This window comes from Pseudonaja textilis, chromosome 3 (genome assembly GCF_049901715.1).
Source record: "Pseudonaja textilis isolate UNSWEBS1 chromosome 3, rPseTex1.2, whole genome shotgun sequence".
NCBI lineage: Eukaryota > Metazoa > Chordata > Lepidosauria > Squamata > Elapidae > Pseudonaja > Pseudonaja textilis.
Genome location: NC_141992.1, coordinates 20,956,360 through 20,980,457, shown reverse-complemented (window position 1 = coordinate 20,980,457; position 24,098 = coordinate 20,956,360). Strand labels below are relative to the sequence as shown.

Below are 24,098 nucleotides of genomic sequence, written 5' to 3'. Positions count from 1 at the left end.
TGGATTGCAAAATTAAGAGAAGTGTGAGTACTGGTGTTGATTGCATTTCAGTTTGCAAAGGGTTTGGGCAACTCAACAGATTCTCCTCCAATTAATTAATTGATTCTTAGTATAAAATAGTGCAGACTTCATTAAGCTCCCAATGCTCACGTAAACCCTGAATCCAGTAATTAATGATCAAGGATGATTTGGGTTGCATGTAAGGGGAGGGATTTGCAAGCCAGTATAGAGGGGAGAAATCAGCCAATTATTTCAGCAATATGCTGTATAAGTGACACTCTTGAGTTTCAACAGATAATCCAGTTAATACATATAATTTTAAGTTATCTTCACCGTCAGTAAGAAATATTATTATATAAGAAGCAAGAACAATATTGACTTACGACCACAATTGAATCAAAAATTTATGTTATCAAGCGAGAAATTTGTTAAACGATTTTAGCCCCATTTTACAACTGTTCTTGCCACATTTATTTAAGTGAATCACTGAAGTTGTTAAATAAGTAACATGGTTGTTAAATGAAACTGGCTTCCCCATTGTTTTTGCTTGCCAGAAGGCTGCAAAGGGTGATCACATGACCCCAGGACACTGCAACTGTCATAAATATGAACCAGTTGTCAAGCATCCAAATGCAAATCACGTGGCCATGGGGAGGCTGCCATAGTGATAAGTGTGAAAAATGGGCATAAGTCACTTTTTTCAGTGCTGTTGTAACTTTGAACAGTCACTCGATGAACTGTTGCAAATCAAGGGCTACCTGTCTCTTATTTCATAGTTGTTGAAACTGACGCTGGAATTAATGCTGGAACCACTCCAGAGCACTTCCTATAATAAAATTGGTATCTTCCATGCATCTGACTTTGAAGAGTTGGGGTTTGAAACTGATTTTGAAATACAACAAACCATTTTCAGGGCTGGTACAGATCAAAGTACATTCCATTGCATTCCACTATCTTGTCTTTTGCAGTAAAGCAGTGACTGATGCATCAAAAAGACTAACCACTCCTTTGCTGATGAATCCCCAGAATTGTGCAACTGTTCACAAAGAAGAAAACAAATCTCTGTGTCTAGTACATTACTTGTTTTCAGCCTGTAACATAATATTCAATTCATATGATCTTCTTTTCCTGGGGTTAGAGTCAACCATCCAACCTTGGTATTAAGCCCTTCTTGGACCTCTGAGCCACACCAAGAGTGGCAGGACAGGTCACTTTCCTTCAGCCTGAGTTTCTTATTTTTGTGAGCTTGTCAAGTTCTATTTATTTTGAGTTTCTTCTGTTTTGCAAAAGGGTCAAATTCAATTTGTTGGGACTGAGAATTTTTTTTAAGTTCTTTATAAAAAAAATTAGCATGCATTTCTCCAAATACATCCTTTTGGTTTTGTAATTTTATCTAATAGAGCATTCACTCAAAAGCAAGACAAACTTGATGTTAAAATTGTCTCCCCTCAAAAAAGAAAGATAGAATATAGAATATATATACACAACACAGACATACACTGCATGAAATGTGAAATGTTTCCATGTAATATGAAATACATCAGAACTCATTGGAGTTCAAATTAGAGATTGAAGTTCTGCAATATCATGTATATCCACACACACACACACACACACACACACACGGATGCACATATAGAAAGAGACACAGACACACTGACACACACATAAAAGCCCTGTAACACTTGCACTGGGCATCTGTATTTTTGTGTACATACACTATTATTCCCTCACTTTCTCCAAAGAAACCCCAACCAAGAAGAAGAAGAGAAGTTAAAACTTCTAGCTCCGGTCTACCAAAAATGGAATAACCATTAATTGGAGGTGCAGGAGAGGGTTATCCATATTTCATTGTTACTATCCAGAGGTGGTCCAGAGTGGTTTGTTTTTTTTTTAGCTAAGATCTGGTAAACCTAGGTGAGAAGACAGGAGGAAAGAGAAGTGGAATGGGGAAGTGGAGAAAGATGAGGTGAGCAGAAGAAGCAACTGAATAGGGAAGGAAAGAGAGATAAATTCCGTTGAGGTGTCACAAGGAGGGTTAAAATTCAATAGCATTCAGGGATGAGTCAGTTCCGTCCAAGTCACTTCTGAAGCTGAGTTTCAAAGACATCGTGATGTCTGCAGCCATTGGTATCTCTCACTTATTTGCTCAGTTTCAGCCACATATATTGTCGGTTTATGACTCCTTCAAATTCATAGGCAACATTTTTGTGTGTGGGAGAATGGGGTGGAGAGAATCTTGCCTTCCTTCATAATTTACAGATTAACAGAATTGGAAGGGATCTTGTAGGTCATCTAGTCCAACCTCCCACCCAAGCAGGAGACCCTACACCATTTCTGACAAATGGCAATCAAATCTCTTTTTGAAAGCCTTGAGTACTCCCACAACTTCTGAAGGCAAGCTGTTCCACTGGTTGATTGTTTTCACTGTCAGAAAATGTCTCCCTTATTTCCAGGTTCAATCTCTCTCCTTGATCAGTTTCCATCCATTACTCCTTGCCTGGCCTTCAGGTGCTTTAGAAAATAGCTTGATCCCTTCCTCTCTGTGGCAGCCCCTCAAATGTTAGAACACTGCTGCCATGGTCCTTCTCTTCACTAGACTAGCCATGCCCAGTTCCTGCAACCATTCATCATGTTTTAGCCTCCAGTCCTCTAATCATCCTGGTTGCTCTTCTCTGTACTTTTTCCCAGTCTCAACATCCTTTTTTATAGTGTGAACCTGTGAATTTATGTTATAGCTTTGCATTTTATAGGGATATGTGCACTTTTGTGCAGCTTTTCCATAGATAGCTAGATAGAATAGACAGACACAGAGAGATACAGATAGAGATACATATGCTCCCAACTTTTGCAAGATATAGAAAACCAGGGGAGTAGAATCAAATGCTGTGCTGAGGTTTGTAATGGCTTAGTTGCATAAATGCATTTGCAAAAAAAGTATAAACAACAAGGAAAAACTCCTCCCATGTCTCCTGGGTAATTGCATGCCCTCCTGAATCCGTTTATTCCGTTCAGTTAGCAGACTTGGACAATTAGTAGAAATTAAGTATCAAAAGAAGCACCATAGTTTTATAGGCTTAGGGCTAAGAGTCAACCACTCTCTCCACTTTCAGCTTCTATCTTGATGGTTTGTGACTTGCGGTGAGTTTTCAGTCACCTTCTTTGATATACATGCATTAAACATTTAGGCAGCTTTACTGCCAAAGCCTGTTTTTGTACTTAGCACTAAACTGGTTATCTAACTGGCTGGAGGCAAGCAGCCATATTTGACTCTGATAGAAGATGTCACTAAAAGAGCACAGTGAGCACACATCTTACTTTGGGATGCTAATCTGCTGGTCATACAAGGCTGATACAATGCAGTAGCTGACTGTTGGATCACATGGTTGAACACAGATCGCTGATGCTTCATTTAACATCTTTATAAACATAATAAGTAGATTTTATAAACCAGTTGTAGGTTTCTCCAACATGGAGCAAACTCAGACAGAAACATGTTGCAAGTAACTTCAGAGCAGAGCTCGAGTCTTTAGCAAGCAAGTTAGTTTCTCTTTTACTTTAGTTCAGTAGGCAAACAAGAGGAGAGAAGCAGTTTCATTTTCAATAGACAGACTCAGAGCTCAACATAGCTTCAGAACTGCAGAGCTTAACATAGAGCCACACCTATGCTACTTTTAGTTTCAGTTTCCAAAACAGTTCTCATTGGCTGATTTAGTTGCTATGCCTGTTCATTGGCTGACCTTGTTATCATGCTCCATTCCAGTTCATGAATATAATCTGACAAGCTCCTTGGATTAGAAGCAAAACATCTTCAAAGAAAAACCAGAAAGTCCAGTTGTCACTTGAAAACATGGACAAACATGAACTGAGAATCTTCACAGACATAAAGAAATGAGATTTTTTTGGGGAGGAAGGATTGTTTCTCTGGGTCCATGAACCCCATTAATGGATCAAGAGAAAGAGTCTCCCTCAAATTTTTTTGAAAATCCCTCAAAATTTCCCCTTTTGTGGTTCCAATGGATTGATAAAGCATGGATGGAATAGTTGCTCATCTCGTAAATGAGTGATCTTATGCGCCCCCTTTCAAAATGTCTGAGCAATATATAGCAGAAGTGAAGCCAGTTTTAATTCTTCAGTAACTATATTTGTGCTTGTTTTATTCAGGATAGATGTTTTATACCAGCACCAAGAAGCCACTGTGGTGCTGCAGAAGCATAGTGTTATAAGAGATCCTGCCTTTCTGTCTTACAACATGCACGTATTTTGTTTAGTAGCCACTTGAAGTTAGAATGACACTGAAAAAGTGACTCACAACCAATCCTCAGAGCACTTAGGACTATTGCAGCTTCTCCCCACAGTCATGTAGTCCAGATCTGGGCACTTGGCAACTGGTATGTATTTATGATGGTTGTAGTGGCCTGAGGTCCTCAACTGCATTTCTGACCTTCCAATAAGCAAAGTCAATGGGGGGATGCTTAATTCTCCCATGATTCTTTTAACAGTTGTAGTGAATCACTCAGCAATATTGTTGAAGAAAAGGTCTTAAATTTGACTGCAACTCACTTAGCCTTGCTTGGCAATGGAAATTCTGGTCCCAAATGTAGTCATACATACTTGTGCTGGAATACTCTATAAAATAAAGATGTCAACTCATAAAACATTCCTGTGCCTGTTTTAGTAATTGCCATAAAAAGCGGGGGGGTTATGAAAATACATTCCAACTCTTATCTTTAGTTTAGTTTAGTTTAGTTTATTGTCATTGCACCTCGTACAATGAAATGAAACACCATCTTCAGTGCACACATCATGATCATAAAAATAAACACAAACACACATCCTTCACACTCCACACGTTGAATTGAAAACCCCGACACCACACCAACACTGCACTATGCAGTAGAATTCAACAGAGTTACTGCCTTTGGATAGAAGTTGTTTTTCAGCCTGTTTGTTTAAAAGACTGTAACTAAAATACCAGAGTTTTTGCCGGCAAATATTGGAGAACGTGAATGATGACACCCAGCCTCTGAACGTGCTCAATCTCAATTGGAGAATCTGGTTTATTAGACACCTGGGGGGAGGAAACAGGGTCACAGATGACTGTAAATTATGTATGCCAGAGTTGGCTTCATACAGGGCAGTGCCAGTATGTCACCTCTAATGAATCCTTTAAAGTTGGTTGAAGTTTGGCTTGAGAATCATGATTTAATTAGAGCGATTGCTGGAATCCTGACAGCAAGTCAACTCTGGCATACTCTAGCAACTCTTGGCAATATTTTTAACTCAGAGGTAAAATGAGAGGTCCTTGGTGCTTTCTGAGCTTGCTTGTTTTCTTGCAGGGGTTTCATTGCCCTCACTAGGTAACATCACCAGTGCTAGAAAGGAGTGTTGTTTGCTGTCAGTTTATATTCTGGTGTCTTGGTTAAATCTGTCTATATTGTTGTGAAATTAAAGAATTTTCATCATCCTAAGAAAATCAAAATACGCATCAATCCCAGAAGAAAAAACAGGAGTCATCTACAACATACAGTGTAAACAACGGCAACAACCACTATGTAGAACAAACAGGCAGAACACATCTCTAAACACCAACTGGCAGTCAGAAGGCATGACAAAAATTCTTTAATTTCACAACATATAGACAGATTTAATTGTCTATATAATAGTTTCAGTTGGGACAATGTGACAATCCGAGACCAGGCCAGATCCAAAAATGCCAGGAATTTCTAGAAGCCTGGCACTCTGACCAATCAGCCATCAATAGACACATAGACATTAACAACATCTAGAAACTATGCAAAAGAGATAATCAACCAGCCCCAAAGAGAAAAGGATTCCAGCACCTCTCCAACAGTAATCGGCCCCCAGATCAGCATAGATTAACTCCAAGGTCAATTTCAGACTGACAATCAAGTAAGCAATAACCCAATCAAGAAATGGCCAAAAAGCCATCAGTAAAAAGCCCAACCAAAGAATCTCTAAGACCACCTCCATCCTCACACAGATAGGCAAGTCAGCAAAATATAAACTGACAGCAAACAGCACTCCTTGCTAGCACTGATGATGTCACCTAGTTAGGAGTAATGAAATGTCTGCAAGAAAACAAGCAAATTCAGAGAGCACCAAGGACCCCTCACTCTATAAAATTGCAGTGATGTTAAAGCTCAGCAGGATAATGGCAGAAGAAAGATTAATTCATTTACTCTGGTTCCAATTCTAACACCCTTGGCCTTTCCATAATGATCAGGGTAGTCTACATGGAGTATGAATTGTGTTGAAATACCCATTCCTCCATGGCCTGGAACTGCAGAAACTTGTGATACCTAGAATTCACATTGTGTTGATTTCACAGAAGGTTCAGTTTGTGTTCAACAGAATGTAGGCATAAAGCTTGCTGCAGACTTCTCAAACACCATAGGGAGGTTGAGGGTCTTAAAGGCAAAGAAGTTAGATAGGGGTTGTCTGCATTGCTCCATACTTCTTTTCCAAATTGCTTTTATTGTGCTCAAAACAAATCAACAATTAAGTGACCTGATTTCACACTGCTTTATTCTGGCAATACTTCAAGGAATTCTGTGCCTTGGAGTCCACAAATCATAATGAGGCCATAGTTCTCCACTTCTGGTCTTCAAGGGAAAGGCATTATATCACAGCACAGTTATGCTATAACCTGGCATCTCCATGGAAATGTTATCATGCACTTGCCTTTTAAATCACACATAAATCTTTGGGGTACACCATGAAACGTAACATGCAAAGTGGTTCTTGGACCTTAGATGGAGAGAGGAGATATGGAGGACCATAAGTTTACAGTTTCCTTCTTCTCTCTTTAGACCACAAAGGGAGGGGGAACTATGGTCCTTTTATGACTTGTGGACTCCAACTCCCAGAATTCCCGAGCCAGCCATATTTTCCCGCCTACCCCTGCTTTTAGACAGTAAATCTAATAAGTCTTAATTTATCTCTGTTGCTAATTTGAACCAAAAGAAGAAAAGCAAAACATTCAGGATGAGAAATTGTTCTTTCTAAAATGTCCCTGAGTTGCTCATCATCATATAAGAAGCATGTGTTCTTCAGAGGCTGCAGTGATTAGCTCAGAGTGAATAATGCCCTAATGGTGTTTCATGGCAATGGATTATATGCAGTGAGGGAGGTGTATCCAGGGAGAGGAAGGAGATAGGCTGCAGGCGTCATCTCTTTCCTGGAACCAAGGGGCTTCACTTCTCTTTTCTTTCCCTATCACTCCCCTGACAGGAAGACCACTTCCACCCAAAGCCCGGATGCCAAACTGTTGACACACACACACACACGCACACACACACACTCCTCAAGGCTTGCACAAGTTTTCAAGGGGTTCTCCTCTCACTCAGTCCTCCACCTTAATGGAGCCCTGCTGCTCCCTCCCACTGCCTGATCTCTTTCTTCCTCTTTGGCGCCCTGCTCTTGCACAACAGAGACGAAACCAAAATTGAATCGTGCGAACAGTGGCTGGGGGACTCCAGAGAGGAAAGGGATATCTGCAGATGCCGCATCACTGGGAGGAGCTGGGGATGGGCAGTTCTAATTTACGGGATATCTTGTCAAGCTTTTGCTAACTGTGGCATCCTAAAAGCTTGGTTCACATCCGCTTCCTTAAAACAGTAGCAGTCACTCTTGTGTAAGGACTTTCCTGGATGATATTCATCACTTTTTATTCCCAACTAAAACTGAAAGCTCTATTCATCAAAATTGGAGGAGGTGGAGGACCAGGTTCTTTATTTGGAACTTAGAGCAGAAGTTGAGGAGGTCTTGTAGAGTTTAAAACATTTCTGCATTGTTAAGAGTCAAGGTCCAGTAAAAATGGGAGAAATGCCATCAAATGGGGTGGATTGGCCAAAGCAGAATCTGTGAATCCTGACGCTTTTTGACATACTGTAATAGCAGTTTGAATATACAGGAGCAATTTGTATAAATGTGGAGTGCCCCCTGAACTTGGTTGCTTTGCTTTGTAGACGTTCCATTACCCAACTAGATAACATAATCAGTGCACTGATTATCAACTATGATGAGGTTACCAAGTTGGGTGATGAACTTTCTGCAAGTAAACAACCAAGCTCAGACAGCACCAGGGACTTCACAGATCATGTAAGCAACAGGGTGCACTTTCTCTATAAGTGGGCAGATCAACAGACTTGAATGAAAATCACACACCCAAATTTGCATCCCATGTGGATGTCATGCTGTTACAGAAATCCATCTTTTTGCCCAAGGCTTGGTTTTTAAGATGAGAGCCAGTAGTATCTGATTTCTTTGCCCATAAATACAGATGTGCAAACTGAGAGACTACTGTTAGTAACCAAGGATGAAATAATTGTTGTTCTCAAAAGCACCTGGAAAAGACTTTGACAAATTTTATTTTTACTTAGAAACCATTGTTGGGCTATTTCCCCCCCCCCCCCAAAAAAACCCTGAAAGAAATGGTAAATTATTTTAGGATATGGTGATTAGAATTATATTCATGAAAATAATTAGACATATGTTAATCTTAGAGTAAGAGTTTGATTTATTTTTTATTTATATCTGTAGAAAATCAAATCGGAAATCATTTTTTCTATTTTTATTTTCTTTCTTTTTCTTGCTTGCAGTTTCACGTTTTCTACTTAACTGTAGAAAAAGACAATGTTCAGGATTTTCCCATTCTTTCTGAATCCTTTTTATTAAAATCTTGTTACAGTGGCAAAAGGCTTTCTTCTATGCAGCTTCCAACCAACCACATTTCTTAAAATGTTTTGGGAATGAAGTGACATCATAAATCAGCAGAATGCTATCAAAATATTTTGGGAAATATGGTCGGGGGGACAATACAGGGATTTCCCTATAGTCTTGCTGGAAGTGCTGCTTGGGATGCTTTGAGAAACTCCAGATCACTCCAAAATTTTCTCAAAGAGCAGCAAGTAGATAAACCAAGGGTGTCCAACACTGGCAACTTTAAAACTTGTAGACTTCAACTCCCAGAATTTCCCAGCCAGCATGGGCTGGCAATGGCTGGGGATTTCTAGGATTTGTCCACAGGTCTTCAACGTTTATGATGATTCTCAGTCATCCAGGTCATGGTTGTTCCAAAGGTGCTTTTCAAAAGGCAACTGAACTTTCGTTGTTTTTCTTTGAAGAGAAAGCTAATGACCAACCTTCAGAGTGCCAGAATATAAATGTTTCCACTCCCCACCATTCAGTCAGAACTGAAGAAGCTTCTTGAATGAAAAGCAAAGCATCTTCAAAAAAAAAAAAAAAAAACCCAAAGCAAAGTAAGTCCAGTTGCCTTTTGAAAAGCACCTTTGGAATTTAGGTCTTAAAGTTGCTAAGGTTGGACATCCATGAGATAAACATGAAAAAAGTAGTCTAGTAAATGATTCAGGGCTAGAAGAAATCTTTTGAAAGGAAGAAAATAACAGAAAGAATCTGTTTTGTTATTTTTTATGGAAATTTGGAAAGTTTGATGGTTTATTCCTTTTTCAGATTTTAAAGAAACCGAAGAAAACCAATCCCTATTTTTGGAGAACAAGAATATTTGAAGGAAAACTAAGATGGGAATATTTTATTGCTTGAGTCTTTTTCCAGTTTCTCTTTACTTCCCAGGTATTTATTCAGGCATTTCACCATTTTATTCCACTGAAAAGATAAATATTACCAGTATTTTGATTACACCATGCATTAATTCCACCATTAATCCCAAACAAAATAAAAATAAATTTATATATAATGTCTAAACTTACTTGGCATTAAAACTTTCAGTGTCTTTTCTACAATATAATGCAGTTTTAATAGAATTTTATACACCATTGATATAAAATAAAATCATAAGGACTACCAGAACTATAAGCCTTAACAAGATTAAATACAAAATGTTTGAGAAGATACGTCAATAATCTACTCAGGATAAAATTGTTTGAGTTAGCATTCTAAGATCTAAAATGTCTTTGGTATATTAACACCCTGATAACTCTGAGATAAGATCATGAGTTAGTCTTAAATCAATACTGCTTTAACTCTTCCTTGTGCGTTGCCTTGAAATAAAACAAAAATTTCAATGATTCAGCAAATATCAATATGGAACATTCAATTTTGCTTATCTTTTGCGTACTCTAAACCACTTAATAAAATCTATAAAACAACAAACTAGATGCACATGTTAGAATCATTAATTTTTTAATGTCATTATCAACAAAATCATTATAGACTGATTATGAGGCCAGATTAAGATAGCTTTTTAGAATTTATGCTGCTAACATAACATGTTGGGCCCATGGAGTATTTAGTAACAGATATTTATATGTGTGTCACAGGCACGGGTTCTTGCTACTTTCATTAAACTGACACATGCATTAAACTGCATCTCAAATGATCCATCTATTAAAATACTAAAGTTTGCTGATGATACAACAGTGATTGGTCTCATTCGAGACAATGACGAATCCGCATACAGACAGGAGGTTGAACAAATTGCCTTGTGGTGTAACCAGAACAATCAGGAACTGAATACACTCAAAACTGTAGAAATGGTGGTAGACTTTAGGAGAAACCCTCCCATACTACCACCTCTTACAAAACTACACAACACACTATTAACAGTAGAGACCTTCAAATTTGTAGATTCTATCATATCACAAAACCTAAAATGGACACCTAACATCAAAAATGTCATCAAAAAAGCACAACAAAGAATGTTCTTTCTGCGCCAACTCAGAAAGCCCAAACTGCCCAAGAAACTGCTGATACAGTTCTACAGAGGAATTATTGAATCTATCATCTGCACCTCTATAACTGTCTGGTTTGGTTCTACAACCCAACAAGACAGACACAGACTCCAGAGAGAAATTAGGACTGAAGAAAAAACAATTACTACTAACCTGCCTTCAATCGAGGACCTGTATAATGCAAAAAAAGTCAAAAAGAGGGCTGTGAAAATATTTACAGACTCTTCACCTCCCAGGCATAAACTGTTTCAACTCCTGCTTTGAAAACGACGCTATAGAGCACTGCACACCAGAACAACTAGACACAAGAACAGTTTTCCTGAAAGCCATCACTCTGCCAAATAAATAATTCCCTCAACACTGTTCAACTATTATAAAGTCTGCATTACTATTACTATTAATCTTCTCATCACTCCTTATCACCCATCCCCTCCCATTGGCTGCAATTTTGTTGCTTGTATCTTATGATTTATATTGACTGTTTCCTAGTATGATTTGATTGCTTATTGTACCCTATGACTATTATTAAATGTTGGACCTAATGATTCTTGACTCTTGATGAATGTATCTTTTCTTTTATGTACACTGAGAGCATTTGCACCAAGAGAAATTCCTTGTGTGTCCAATCATCCTTGGCCAATAAAGAATTCCATTACTATTATTCTATCTATTACAAGCAGCACCATAACTTTATTCCTTTTGTACATGTGAGTGACAACATGGCACATGTATGAAAGATATGTGGGGCTTATGTTCTGATGGTGCAGCACTGCTTTCATCATTCTGTCTACCCTTGTCATTCCCCCCAGATGCTGCTGATAGATAAATAGACAGACAGACAGATCCTGTATAGAGATAAATATAGAAATAGAGATGATAAGAGTGCACCAGTTTAGTGTACTTGTGACATTGGCTATTTACTTGTGACATTTTGCAACAGTCAGAAGTGCTTTACAAGTCATGTAGCTCCTTTCTGAAGACGTCAGAGTTTTGAATGGTCATTAAATGAAGACTATCTATATATAAACAGGTAGGATAAAAATCTAATATTATTTATTTATTTGATTTATATAGCCATCAATCTTATTTTTACAATGACTGTAGTTGGTTTGCAATAAAAATGTGAAATATATAAAATGTACAATATAAAAAATAAAAATAAAACACATTGCTGCCTGGCCTTATCCAAACCTATTATCCACATAGCCAGAAGAGATCCATGCATATTTAAATGGGTATTTAAAATTTGTATCATCCCTTTCTGCCCATAAGACTCATAATGGCTAATACTTAAAACCAAAAAACATTTTAAAAAATCTCCTGAGAAGAAGTTCTTGAATGCTTCCTTAAATGCAGAAAAATGGGGACTGAACACAATTCCAAGATAAAATTATTCCCAAAGTTTCATAGCTTAGGAACAATGTAGGAAGAAGACATGTTTGTCTGTATGTCTGTATGTCTGACAGCAGAACTTGAAAAGTCAGAGGTGGCCTTCCCCTCTTGAACTGAATTATGGAAAGGTTGCTATCAAGATAGGCATTATTGATAAGAACACCACCTACCGGTATTTAGAAGAAGAAAACATGAGAAAAGATGGAAAAATACAGAAAAACTCCCAATGAGGAATAGATTGTGAAGATGATGAAGTTAGCAGAAATAGTAGAAATGACCTTTCTGACTAGGGACAAGACGACAAATACTTTTACAAAAGACTGAAAACCTTTCATGGACTATTGCTGAAAAAATGATTTTTTCCTTGTTTGGTGATTTATGGATTAAAAAGTATGGTTACATTAAAGATACTCAGAATATAGAATCACTGACCTGGAATAGGTGTACTTTTTAGGTTTGGAATCTTCATATTCACCTCCAGCAAAATTCTGCAACACAATACAAACACTGGGTATATTCTGGAGGGATGTTGCTCAACTGTTTGGTATAAGAACAAATGAATTAAATAATACTTGTTAAAATAATGGTGTTTTTCATGAATTTATGGAAGTTGAAGTGGCCAAAGGGCCCATGTCCCTTCTTTATAAATTTGCAAACTTCCTGACTTTCCACTTTTCAAGTAAGTTTTTTATTGTTATTGTTGCTGTGGGAGTATTTTTCCAACTGGGCAGAGTAAACAATCAAGGTGGCTCCAGAGTGATGGAAGCATTTGGAAGAAAGGTGCATGGATTGCTTGTATTCTGTATTTCAGTGTTTCTCAGCCTTGGCAACATTAAGATGAGTGGATTTCAGTTCCCATAATTCCCCAGCCAGCTATGCTTTCACTGTCATGAATTCTGGCAGTTGAAATCTGTCGATCTTAAAAATTGCAAAGTTGAGAAACTGTGATTCTGTGCACCAATGTAATCCAATTCTGTAGTTTGAATGATTATGGAAAATTAGTTTCACCCATTTGGCAAAAAAAGTTTTTTTTGAGCAAAAATCTTTCTAAATCATCAAATTAATTTCTCACAACAAAATCTTTGCATACTCTTAATACAGAAGAAAAGATACGAAATAAGCAAAAATAGTCACTATTCCACAAAAGTAAAATTAAAAATAAACCATCGCTAAGAGAAACTTGAAAGTCAAGCACCCTGATAGTAAGAGAAGAAACAGAAAAAACTATAAAACTGCGAGGTATTTTTTCAGTATGACTTCAAATTTTTGTTCTCAGTTTTGGACAATTAGATGTTAAAGGCAAGCAGCAATATTTGCTCAAGACTTCTAACAAGGGGCCATCAAGCCTGAAGTGAAAATTCTCCACAACTCTGAGATAAATTAGGGAAGTCCTGAGGCCACAGTTTAGCTGGCTTACAATTATGTGTATAGAGAGGAGAGACCTTGAGACTGGTGTGTCCAACACTAAGTCTACATTAGCTTCTACTTCCATTGACCTGGAGGCATAGTACTCTAGGTCAGGGGTGTCAAACTCAAGGCCTGCAGGGTGAATCCCCCCTGTGGGGTGCTTAGATCCGGCCCATGGGACTGACCTGGAAACTGTGAAGGACCTGCCCGCCACAAAAAATGGAGCATACGGCCCTCCCGAGCTTTGTTTTCACTGGCAGATGGTTGCAGGAAGCTGCCGCAGCCGAAAATGGAGCTTGGGAGCCCATTTATTTGTACCTATTTCATGTATTCTTACTCATGTTTATACTTATACCTGTTATCTTATAAGCGATTGACAAATAAAATAAAATGAATAAAAATAAAATAAATAAAACGAATTTTCTCTGACAGAGTGCTCAGGCCATTACAGGCACCCCGAACACGAATGATGTCAAGCTAGCCACGCCCCCTGGCCAGGCCCCTCCAGCCCCCTCAAGGTCAAACACAATCCTGATTGGCCCTCAATGAAATTGAGTTTGACACCCCCTTGCTCTAGATGAACATTCATCTTTATGGGCAGGGGAAAGCAGCAGTGAATACATGCTATAAAAGTTAAAAAGGAGAAAATGTTAAATTGACAGTGCATTCCAAGCCCAGAATAGGGAGGAGGACCTTTTGACAAGCCCCAAATCCACTCAGCCTCAAGCATTTTAGCAAACACTGGATGCTTTCTTTGCAATTGTGCAATAACGAGGCCTCTATTGCTATTGTCTCAAGATGAGCAAGATTGTTTCTGTCTATTTTTGGCTCACGTGGCAACTCTCATTACTCTGATTTATAAAATCTGCTTTGGCACCCAATCCACCTGTATAAGGCATAATAAGGCAATTTGCCCTCCCTTTTCCCTTATGGTTGTGATAAGCCCTGTGGGTACAAGGAACGTGTGTGAACATCGCTAAGAATAACAATGGCGGTACTGTGGCAGCAAAGAGAGGAAGGAGTGGAGCGTGAACAATGGGACCCATTATTGCCAACTTCAATCATTCACAAAGTGTTTGGGAAGATATCTGAATGGAGTTTATATTACAGGTCAAAGTATACATGCCACCTGCAAGAGTTGTTTCAAAAATGCACCCAAGCCGGCCTCAAGTATCCTCATAGGAAACACCCCTTGGCACTGTTTTGATTCTGCTGTCCAAGAGCAGCTGCATTAAAAATTACCTAATACTTTTTTCAAGTCAGCTAAGCCAGTGACCATCATGAGATCTTGCAAACACACAGTTTATGACCAATATGATGAAGATCTCCTTTCTTTTCTGTTCAAAATATTTTATCACTCACAGCATTGGGTGATTCTGAATTCTACTTTTTAAGTGAGAACAACTGCCTATTCATTTTCTCTGCCTTGCATCATTTTACACACTTTTCTTATTTCTCCCCCCCCCCTTAGTTTCTCTTCCCTACCCAACTACAAACAAATATAACCCTTTTTCTCCTGAGAGCTGCTGGTTCAGCTTATTGTACTTGTTCTAATTTTCGGTTTCTACAGAAAGTGTGACACTTTCTTTAGTGGCCGGCGTTGTGCAGTTTTCTTATTTGGCAATCGAATTAACCTGTTTTGGGGGGTTTGCACAATATGCTAAATTTGCTAAATCATAATCTATAATCTATTCATACAAAGCACCAAGCACGCATGCACATGCACACACACACACACACACACACACACACACACACACATGGACACTTTAAAACTAATCAAGCTTCGGAGGTTGTGCCACTGGGCCTTTAATCTCTTTAACCGTCTTGTGTAAGCCTAGCCACAAAGTGCTGCAAGATTGGTCTTTTCAGTCATCATAATTTGGGCATTATGATTGTTGTTATTATTATCATTAGCTACATTTCAGCTTTTTCTTTGCAATATTTGGGGTAAAATACCCTAACCATCTCTTACCCTTAGAGTCTCAGCATCCACAGTGGCCTCTGCTGGCTTCAGAGAAACAAAACACAAAAAAAGGTTAGCAAGAATGAGATATTGGAGAACAGCAGTTCTGTTCTGCTCTTACTTGTCCATTCTTCTGTCTCCTAAGCCTTTTCTGCTGGCTTCTCTGAGTGAGCCAGGCGTCAGGAAGCTCACCTATCCTTTCATTACAACTGGCAATTTCCCGAGTCACAAGAAAGGACTCCTCTTTTAAAAACAGCAGTCTGTTGTTTTTAGGATTTGATGTCTTCTTTAAGGTTTCTCAAGATTTTTGAATTTTCTGCTTTTGGAATGTTTGGAAGCCATCTGACTTGTGACTCATAAGAAGAGGAGCAATTAAAGATGCATGCAGTTGACTGATTAATCAATCAACAACAAAGGAGTTAAAGTGTCCCATGCTGGCAACTGTACAGCTGTATTTGTACAATTGTATTTTTATTTATAGTTATGGGCCCTGGGTTATGAGTCTGCTCTGTTTTAGAAACAGCAGATGTATGAGCCACATCTAGTGCTTTATCATCAAAACTGTAAATAAGTTTTCTACTTGGCTTACAAGAATTTGTTTAAAAGAGTTTAAATCTGCTCTCCAGTATAGCTGTTGCTCAGATCTGAAGTTTCCCTCCCTCCCCTAGCTTGTAGGTTTGGGAATGTTGCAAACCCCAAAGAAACTAATAATTTTATACTAAATTCTTCACTTGTGGAAGCTTAGGTGTGGCAACTTTCTTAATTTGTGTTTCAGTGTTTTTCAGGTTTTTGCAACTTTTCTTTTTTTGGTTTTGCATAAACATTTATCCATGAGTTTCAACTCAGTTTTAAGATCTACCTCAGACTCATTTGTTTTTGAAGCTCATTAATCACAACAATTTTTGACTCTGACCTGTTGGGCCAAAGGTCTTTCTTTTCCTATTTTTGAACCACCTAGCTGCTTCATTGTAACTTTCCAAATTAAAAAATATTTTTTGCCCCTACTAAAATACAGTTATATGCAAATCTTGCTTCAGTACCAGAGGTTATTTTTTTATTTTGGGGGGGTTTATTGGATACAGATATTCACATTTTCCAGGACCAATGCTAACACTCAAAATTTAAAGCATGATGGAAACAATTACATATAATCAAGATTTTTTTTTAATTCTGGAGTACTTCTGGAGTAATCCAGGTCCTCCTGTGTTTCTCCTTTCCCTCAGATTTCCATGTTTGTCTCCATATTTATTAATTTCCTTAATAAAATAGTTTTATTTAAATTTTTATTTTCAAACCTGTTTGTTTTGTGTTCAGGTCCTGAAAAGCCTTATTGTTCAGTTTATTGTTCTTTTCATCTTTAATATAAAGGCTCAAAGTTTAACATTCCAATTTATTTGGGACATCTGTTTTTTTCTTGGGCAAGTTAGTATCCAATTGTGCTTAAGCCACATGAGTCTCTCACCTCATTTTTAAAATTGATTAAAAACTGAAAATGTTTCTCTGGGTATCTGGGATCAATAGATCCCCCCTCTCTTGTTCAGAAGCAAGCGATTTTGACATATTTACTTGCGATAAGCAAATGAGTTTTAATTAACAAATGAAGACAAACTATTCTTTTATCCCAACCTTGAAAAGTATTTTAACTCAACTCTTACTTGCTGTGTCATTATTTTGGGTTTCTAGAAAAAGGAATGAATCCCAGCTTAGTAAGTTCCAAATGTCAGCTGTTTCAAGTTGGGCAGCTTGGTAAAGCCACAAAGCTGGGTTAGAATAGAATAACAGAGTTGGAAGGGACCTTGGAGGTCTTCTAGTCCAACCCCCTGCTTAGGCAGGAAACCCTACACCACCAATGGTTATCCAATCTCTTCTTTGAAACTTCCAGTGTTGGAATATTCACAACTTCTGGAGGCAAGTTGGTCCATTGATTAATTGTTCTAACTGTCAGGAAATTTCTCCTTAGTTCTAAGTTGCTTCTCTCCTTGATTAGTTTCCATCCATAGTTTCTTGTCCTGCCTTCAGGTGCTTTAGAGAATAGCTTGACTCTCTCTTCTTTGTGGCAACCCCTGAGATATTGGAACCCTGCTATCATGTCCTTCTTTTCATCAAACTAGATATACTCAATTCCAGCAACTGTTCTTTATATGTTTTAGCCTCCAGTCCTCTAATCATCTTTGTTGCGCTTCTCTGCACTCTTTCTAGAGTCTCAACATCTTTTTTACATTGTGGCGACCAAAACTGGATGCAGTATTCCAAGTGTGGCTTTACCAAGGCATTAAAGAGTGATATTAACACTTCATGTGATCTTGATTCTATCCCTCTGTTTATGCAGCCTAGAACTGTGTTGGTTTATTTAGCAGCTGCAGCACACTGCTGGCTCATATTTAAGTGATTGTCCACTAGGACTCCAAGATCCCTCTCACAGTTACTACTATTGAGCAAGGTACCACCTATACTGTATCTGTGCATTTTGTTTTTCTTGCCTCAACCTTACTTTTTTCACCATTGAATTTCATTTGGTTAGACAGTGCCTAATGTTCAAGTCTGTCAAGATCCTTCTCTATCTTAAACTGATTAATAATCTTTATATAACCAGAGGTTTGAGTATGCTCATTAAGCAAGGTTTCTCAGGTTCATATTTAAAAATTACTTATAAGTGTTTATGGTTCCTTCTTTCAAACCCATCTGTGTTTTTTTTTATACTTCTCAAGTCTGCTATTTTCCCTAGCACTGAAGTTTTCTTGGTATATTTATTTATTTTATTTTTGTCAAAACCATACAATATAACAGAAACAAGAATAAACATAAGTTTAAATATAAGAAATAGGAACTAATAATTGGGGACAATAGGACAGGGACGGTAGGCATGATTGTGTGCTTATACACGTCCCTTACAGACCTCTTCGGAATGGGGTGAGGTCAACAGAGGTTAGTTTGAGGGTAAAGGAGTGGGGGTTTGAGCAGGTGACAACAGAATCAGGTAGTAAGTTCCAGACATTAACCATTCTGTTGCTGAAGTCGTACTTCTTGCAATCGAGTTTGGAGTGGTTTATATTTAGTTTATATCTGTTGTGTGCTCTTGTGTACAGCTTCCCTACTTCCATTTTGCTATTTGCACAGCACTTTTTATGCTCATCCCTTGTTTGATAAGTGTCATCTTTAAAGATGTTGTCTTTCTCATAGACTATTAGAAGTAAGGTACTCTTAATGGTTAATGTGCCATAGGCTGATGTGCTGACCAAAATAGTTTGCTCTTTATAATGTGATGATTTCAAAGGGAAGGAGGGAGAACGTATCGCTATACATTAATGTACTTTTTTTCTTTTTCACTATAGAATCTTTTTAAATCAAATATAGCAATCCTTTTTTGGTACCACCTTGCTTTTTTTCTACTTTATAGTTCAATGTTCTAACAACAAATGTATAGATTTGAAGGAAACGACGACTTTTTGTTTCCCTGATTGATTTCTGTTTTTCCCCCACTCCAGCTTTCTATTCCCATTTTATTGCAGTCATACTGAGTGTTTTTCTGACAACATCATGGACATAACTACGTGCGGTGGATGTGGTTTGCCATTTCTTTCTGGGATGCAGTTTTGATTTCCAGTCTATTTTACAGCCCCTCCCTGGAGATCTACTATTAACCAGGACCAGCCCTGATTAGGTTCCAAGTCCAGACATGGTCATCTGCCATCTGCTAAGAATGTGTTGCAGTACAACAAATAAATTGCTGGGGTGTGTACCAAACTCCTACACACAGCTTAGGGCATTTCCACATAGCCATCAACTGGATCCTCAAATCCTCACAAGCATTTTTGAACCATTTCATACGTGTGCTTGCTATTATGAATGTCCCCACTATTGCTTCTTGCTACAGCTGTTTTTCATTGGTTAGTTTTTGCTCTGAGATGCCCTAATCAGCTCTGTGATCTAATTTTGCATTGCTTTTATAGGTAATCGGCTTGTATTAATGATTATAAAGAAAACAACAAAATTTATTTTTCCTCCAGTTTTTGTTAAAAGGATATATCTAAATATGTCTGTATTTGCATGCCTGTTCTAATGTATATTTCAGTGCTCAAATGGAATAGATTCCACATGCTTATTTTTATTAATTTAATAAATTAACCGATTAACAGAGTTGGAAAGGGCCTTGTAGGTCATCTAGTCCAAACACCCCCCCAAACAAGCAGGAGACCCTACACCATTTCTGACAAATGGCAGTACAATCTCTTCTTGAAAGCCTCCAAACGACTTCCGAAGACAAGCTGTTCCATTGGTTGATTGTTCTCACTGTCAGAAAATTTCTCTTTATTTCTAGGTTGAATCTCTCCTTGATCAGTTTCCATCCATTATTCCTTGTCTGGCCTATAGGAGCTTTAGAAAATAGCTTAACCCCCCTCCCCCCTCCTGTGGCAGCCCCTCAAATATTGGAACACTGCTATCATGTCTCCCTTGGTCCTTCTTTTCATCAGACTAGCCATGCCCAGTTCCTGCAACCATTCTTCATAAGTTTTAGCCTCTAGTCCCCTAATCATCTTGGTTTCTCTTCTCTGCATTCTTTCTAGGGTCTCAACATCTTTTTGATAGTATGGTGACCTAAACTGGATGCGGTATTCTAGGTATGGTCTTACTAAGGCTTTATACATGGTTGTCCATACATGGCTAACAATTTAAACAAAAATGGGATAAAACAACATTTTAAAAAAGACCAAATAATTATTGAGAAGATCTATAACATCCTATATTTAATTTAAGCATGAAATGCGTTCACCCTTACTGTCAGGGCCCCAGGCTAGATGGCATGCCAGGTTTTTAAATCCCTTATAAAAAAAAAACCAACCCAATAAAGTTGGGTCAAGGTTCATCTTGGGAAGATGACATTCCAAAAGGTGGGCATCGGATCAGAAGAAGCTCTCTTCCTGGGGCCAATTTCTCTAGTGGATGGGACCACAGCATGCCTCTCATTCTGGATCTAAAAGGACAAAAGATCCCATGGGGTAGAGATGATCCTGCAAGCAACCTGGCCCCAAACCACAAAGAGCTTTCAAGGTAACCTTGAATTGCATCTGGAAGCACGCTGGTTTATCAGTCTTGTTCTTTGCCTCTTCCAATTCAGTCTGGGATTACAAAATAGCAATAATTATTCTGTAAAGCTATGGTCCTACTTGCAGACTTTATTTTTGCTAGAACACCTTATACTCCAATATCAGTTTGGACTGTTGACAGAGCCCCTTCCACAGCTCCAAGATGATCTGCCCCAGCCTTTAAATTTGGAATATTTTTCCAAAACAAAAGAAGATCCAGGCAAGATTCAAAACATTCCACATTTCAAGGCTTTGCTTAATAAATCAGCCAGGTTTATTCAAGGCTTTGCTTAATAAACCAGCCAATGGATCTTTGTTCCAAGGAATAGAATCTTCCTGTAACTGAAGTACAGGATTAATAAACTAGGAAGGATATGCTTTAATTTTAAGGGCAACATGAAGCACCCTCATAATGCTGTTTACGCAGATATTTTGTATAATATCCCTGGTTCAGTCCTGGATATTTCCAATTACCAAAAAATATCTGGTGATAATAAAGACGTCTGCCCAATGATTTTGGAATGGACTCTGCTATGTGGGACATAGCAGACCTCAGCTGTTTATTTGACAATGACAACAAAAAACACAGATACTGCTTGGCTTATACCCGCAATTGGAACCTTTTGTGTCGCTAAGCAAGGCAATTGTTAAGAGAGTCACGCCAGATTTTATGACCTTTCCCACCATAGTCTTAACTCATAAAATATTTCTATGGTCTTTTTAGAGTTGCCAACAGAAAGGGAGGGGAGAAAGGGGTTTGAAAGAGCAGTGCGGCAGCTTGGAAATCAAAAGTGCATTCCATAAATAGTTTTCAAAGATAGCAACTAGGTGATTGAAGTTTCTGCCATGCAATATGCTAACTGGAGTGCATGATTGATGACTCTTGGCTATGGATGTGTCCCATTGGAGAATATGAATTACGATACACCCAGGGATTAGGGGAAACCAGGGTCAAGGCTGACAATGAATTATATGTCTTAGAGTCGGCTACTCCCAGGCAGTGCTGGACATGTTAACTCCCAAGTTTTGGAAGTTTGGCTCGAGATTCATGAATTAATTGGGGTAACTGCTGGAATCCTGACACATAGCTGTTAAGTGAATCTGTAGTTGTTAAACAAATCACACATTTATTAAACTAGTTTTTTCCAGTTTTTCCCATTACTTTGTTTGTCAAAGCCAGCTGGGAAGGTTGCAAATGGTAATGCTGCAACCATTGTAAATACATGCCAGTTGTTAAGTGCCCAAATTTTGATCAAATGATCATCAGTATGTTGTGATAATGGTAAGTGCAAGCACTCATGATAAGTTACTTTTTTCAGTGTATCCAGACTTTGAACAATAACTAGAGGAATTGTAGCAAGTTGTGGATTACCTATATATCATGATCATTAGTACACTTCAGTTGAAAGCTTCAGAGGCTTCATATCTGAACCATGTCAAATAAGCAAAGATATTATCTAACTAAAAGCTTTTGAATGCAGATATATTACCAGTTCAAATTGTTGAGCACAAAATTAGAAATCCACAAATATTAATTTCTACTATACAATCTTTGCCAAAACAAGTTTGGCCATTTCTCCTGGTTGTTCATATCAGTTCTAGCAATTTTTAGTCTCTAGGCCCCACATTAAAAATAATAATAATAAAACAGGTTGTTGAAGTGGTGGTCACAAAAGTATGAGAGGCCAGACCTCGCAGACTTTTTCTGGAAAAATAGAATGTTGTTTATATGGCAAAAGAAGGTTAACACCTCTTTGTTCTTCTGCAGAAAACTGGCAGGAAACTACTGATTCTTGGCGGTTAGTTATGAAATTGAGAAAAAAACAGAATTTGTGGTGGCTCTGGAAGTTACTTAGAAGGACTTTGGGACACCTCTTGAACAAAAGGGCAGCATAAAACATATTAGACATTGTTGGCATAAATTATACCAAACTTTACATGAAGTTACTGTTCATAATTCAGTGAGGGCCAGATGTTTCTCATTATGAAGACCTCATTCGTTTCAGTTATATTCTATGTCTTTGGCTGAGAAGACACCAAACTCTTGCTTCAGATGGAGGGTTTTCCACCATTCTCAGACAAGAAATGGAGGGATTTTGTGATTTCACTTCGGGAGTGATTAAAATAGAGAAATTCAGCGTGGGAACTGTAGATTCTTCAGAGCCTTCCTTCCCTATTTCTCTAGCATTTCCTACCTTTGACTCAGCCATTATAAACCTGCCATCTGGAGGGAATTGTCAATTGAAAGAGTCCTTTGCCAATTGAAAGGGCTATTTCCTCAGACTCAAAAAGATTAAATGTTTCCCCTGTTCAGTCATGACCATCTCAAGGGGGTGAGTCTCCGCCAAGGAAGTCTGCATTGCTTGAGAGACGTTTCTGTCATCATTTGGTCAGCATGAAAATATAGGTCATGCAATAAACTTTCCTGTTGAATCAATACCTATTTATCTACTCGTATTTGCATACTTTCGAACCACTAGGTTGGCAGAGCTGGGGCAAGTAATGGGAGCTTCACCTGTTGATTCCTTCCTTCCCACCAAATATCACTAGCTGGTACAAACACATCCACCACTCATTTTCTTTAACGTGGATGGAATTAGAACTGGGGAGAAAGAAAATGTTGGCCAAGGTTAATTGTAACTAGTTCTGCTTTTATGCAAATTTGTCTTATGTGGGTGCATTCAAAAACTAATTCCAGAAGAGAGCCAACCCAAAAATACCCTACACAACAGCTAACAGGTGCAAAAAATTTTAACATGAAGAGAAAGGGAGAGGGAGGGAAAGAGAGAGAGAGAGAGAGAGAGAGAGAGAGAGACTATATCCCAATTTCATAATAAGAATCCACTTCTCAGCATCACTTGTCAACTGCTGTTCAGATTGATCCATGTATATGGACTGAGAACTGGTTTGGAAACCTAACAGTTACTGTTCCATACTAGCAGGCTTGTAGACCTGCATTCCTATTGGTCTGGAAGAGCCGGGCCGTGATTGGACGATATACGCATTCCTGATTGGTTCGTATGGGGTTTGCCGCGATTGGGTAAAACCAAGCGCAGCAAGCTTAAACAACTGTCATAGGCTGCCTGGCCATGGCCAGCTCCATATAAAGGGCTGCTGTGGCTAGGCTTGCTTCGTCTCAGAATCTGCCTCCTTAATAAAGAGCTGTTGTTCACTACTCGAGCCTCGTGTCTTAATGGGACCCACCGACCATACTTAACAGTTACCAAGGAGTAGGGAAAGTGTAGTGTGAAAGAAGTAGACTCCTTCACTGCCTAAAGCAGAATGGTCCTGAAAGATAATGTCCAAGGACTAGAGGCATGGACCAATTTAAAATGACCACTTGGTGTTGGATTGGCCCTTCTTTCTAGGAATCACCTGACTGCACTACTAATGGCGTAGTCCAATGAAGTGCACCAGATTGTATCTGCAGCAAATCCTGCATTAGAATAAAGAGAAAGCACTGAACACTGACAGATCGAAGCATGATTTAACGAAAGCTATTAACTAAGCATGATT

At 38.4% G+C, this 24,098-nt stretch overlaps 1 long non-coding RNA gene across 1 annotated transcript in view; it reads right to left on the bottom strand.

The window, feature by feature from the left end:
- Window positions 1–24,098, bottom strand: part of LOC148126025 (uncharacterized) — a 55,650-nt gene that overhangs the window by 15,619 nt on the left and 15,933 nt on the right. The window contains exon 2 of the long non-coding RNA XR_015742546.1: window positions 12,558–12,613. This is a non-coding gene — a long non-coding RNA (uncharacterized LOC148126025). The remainder of the gene's footprint in view (window positions 1–12,557; window positions 12,614–24,098) is intronic.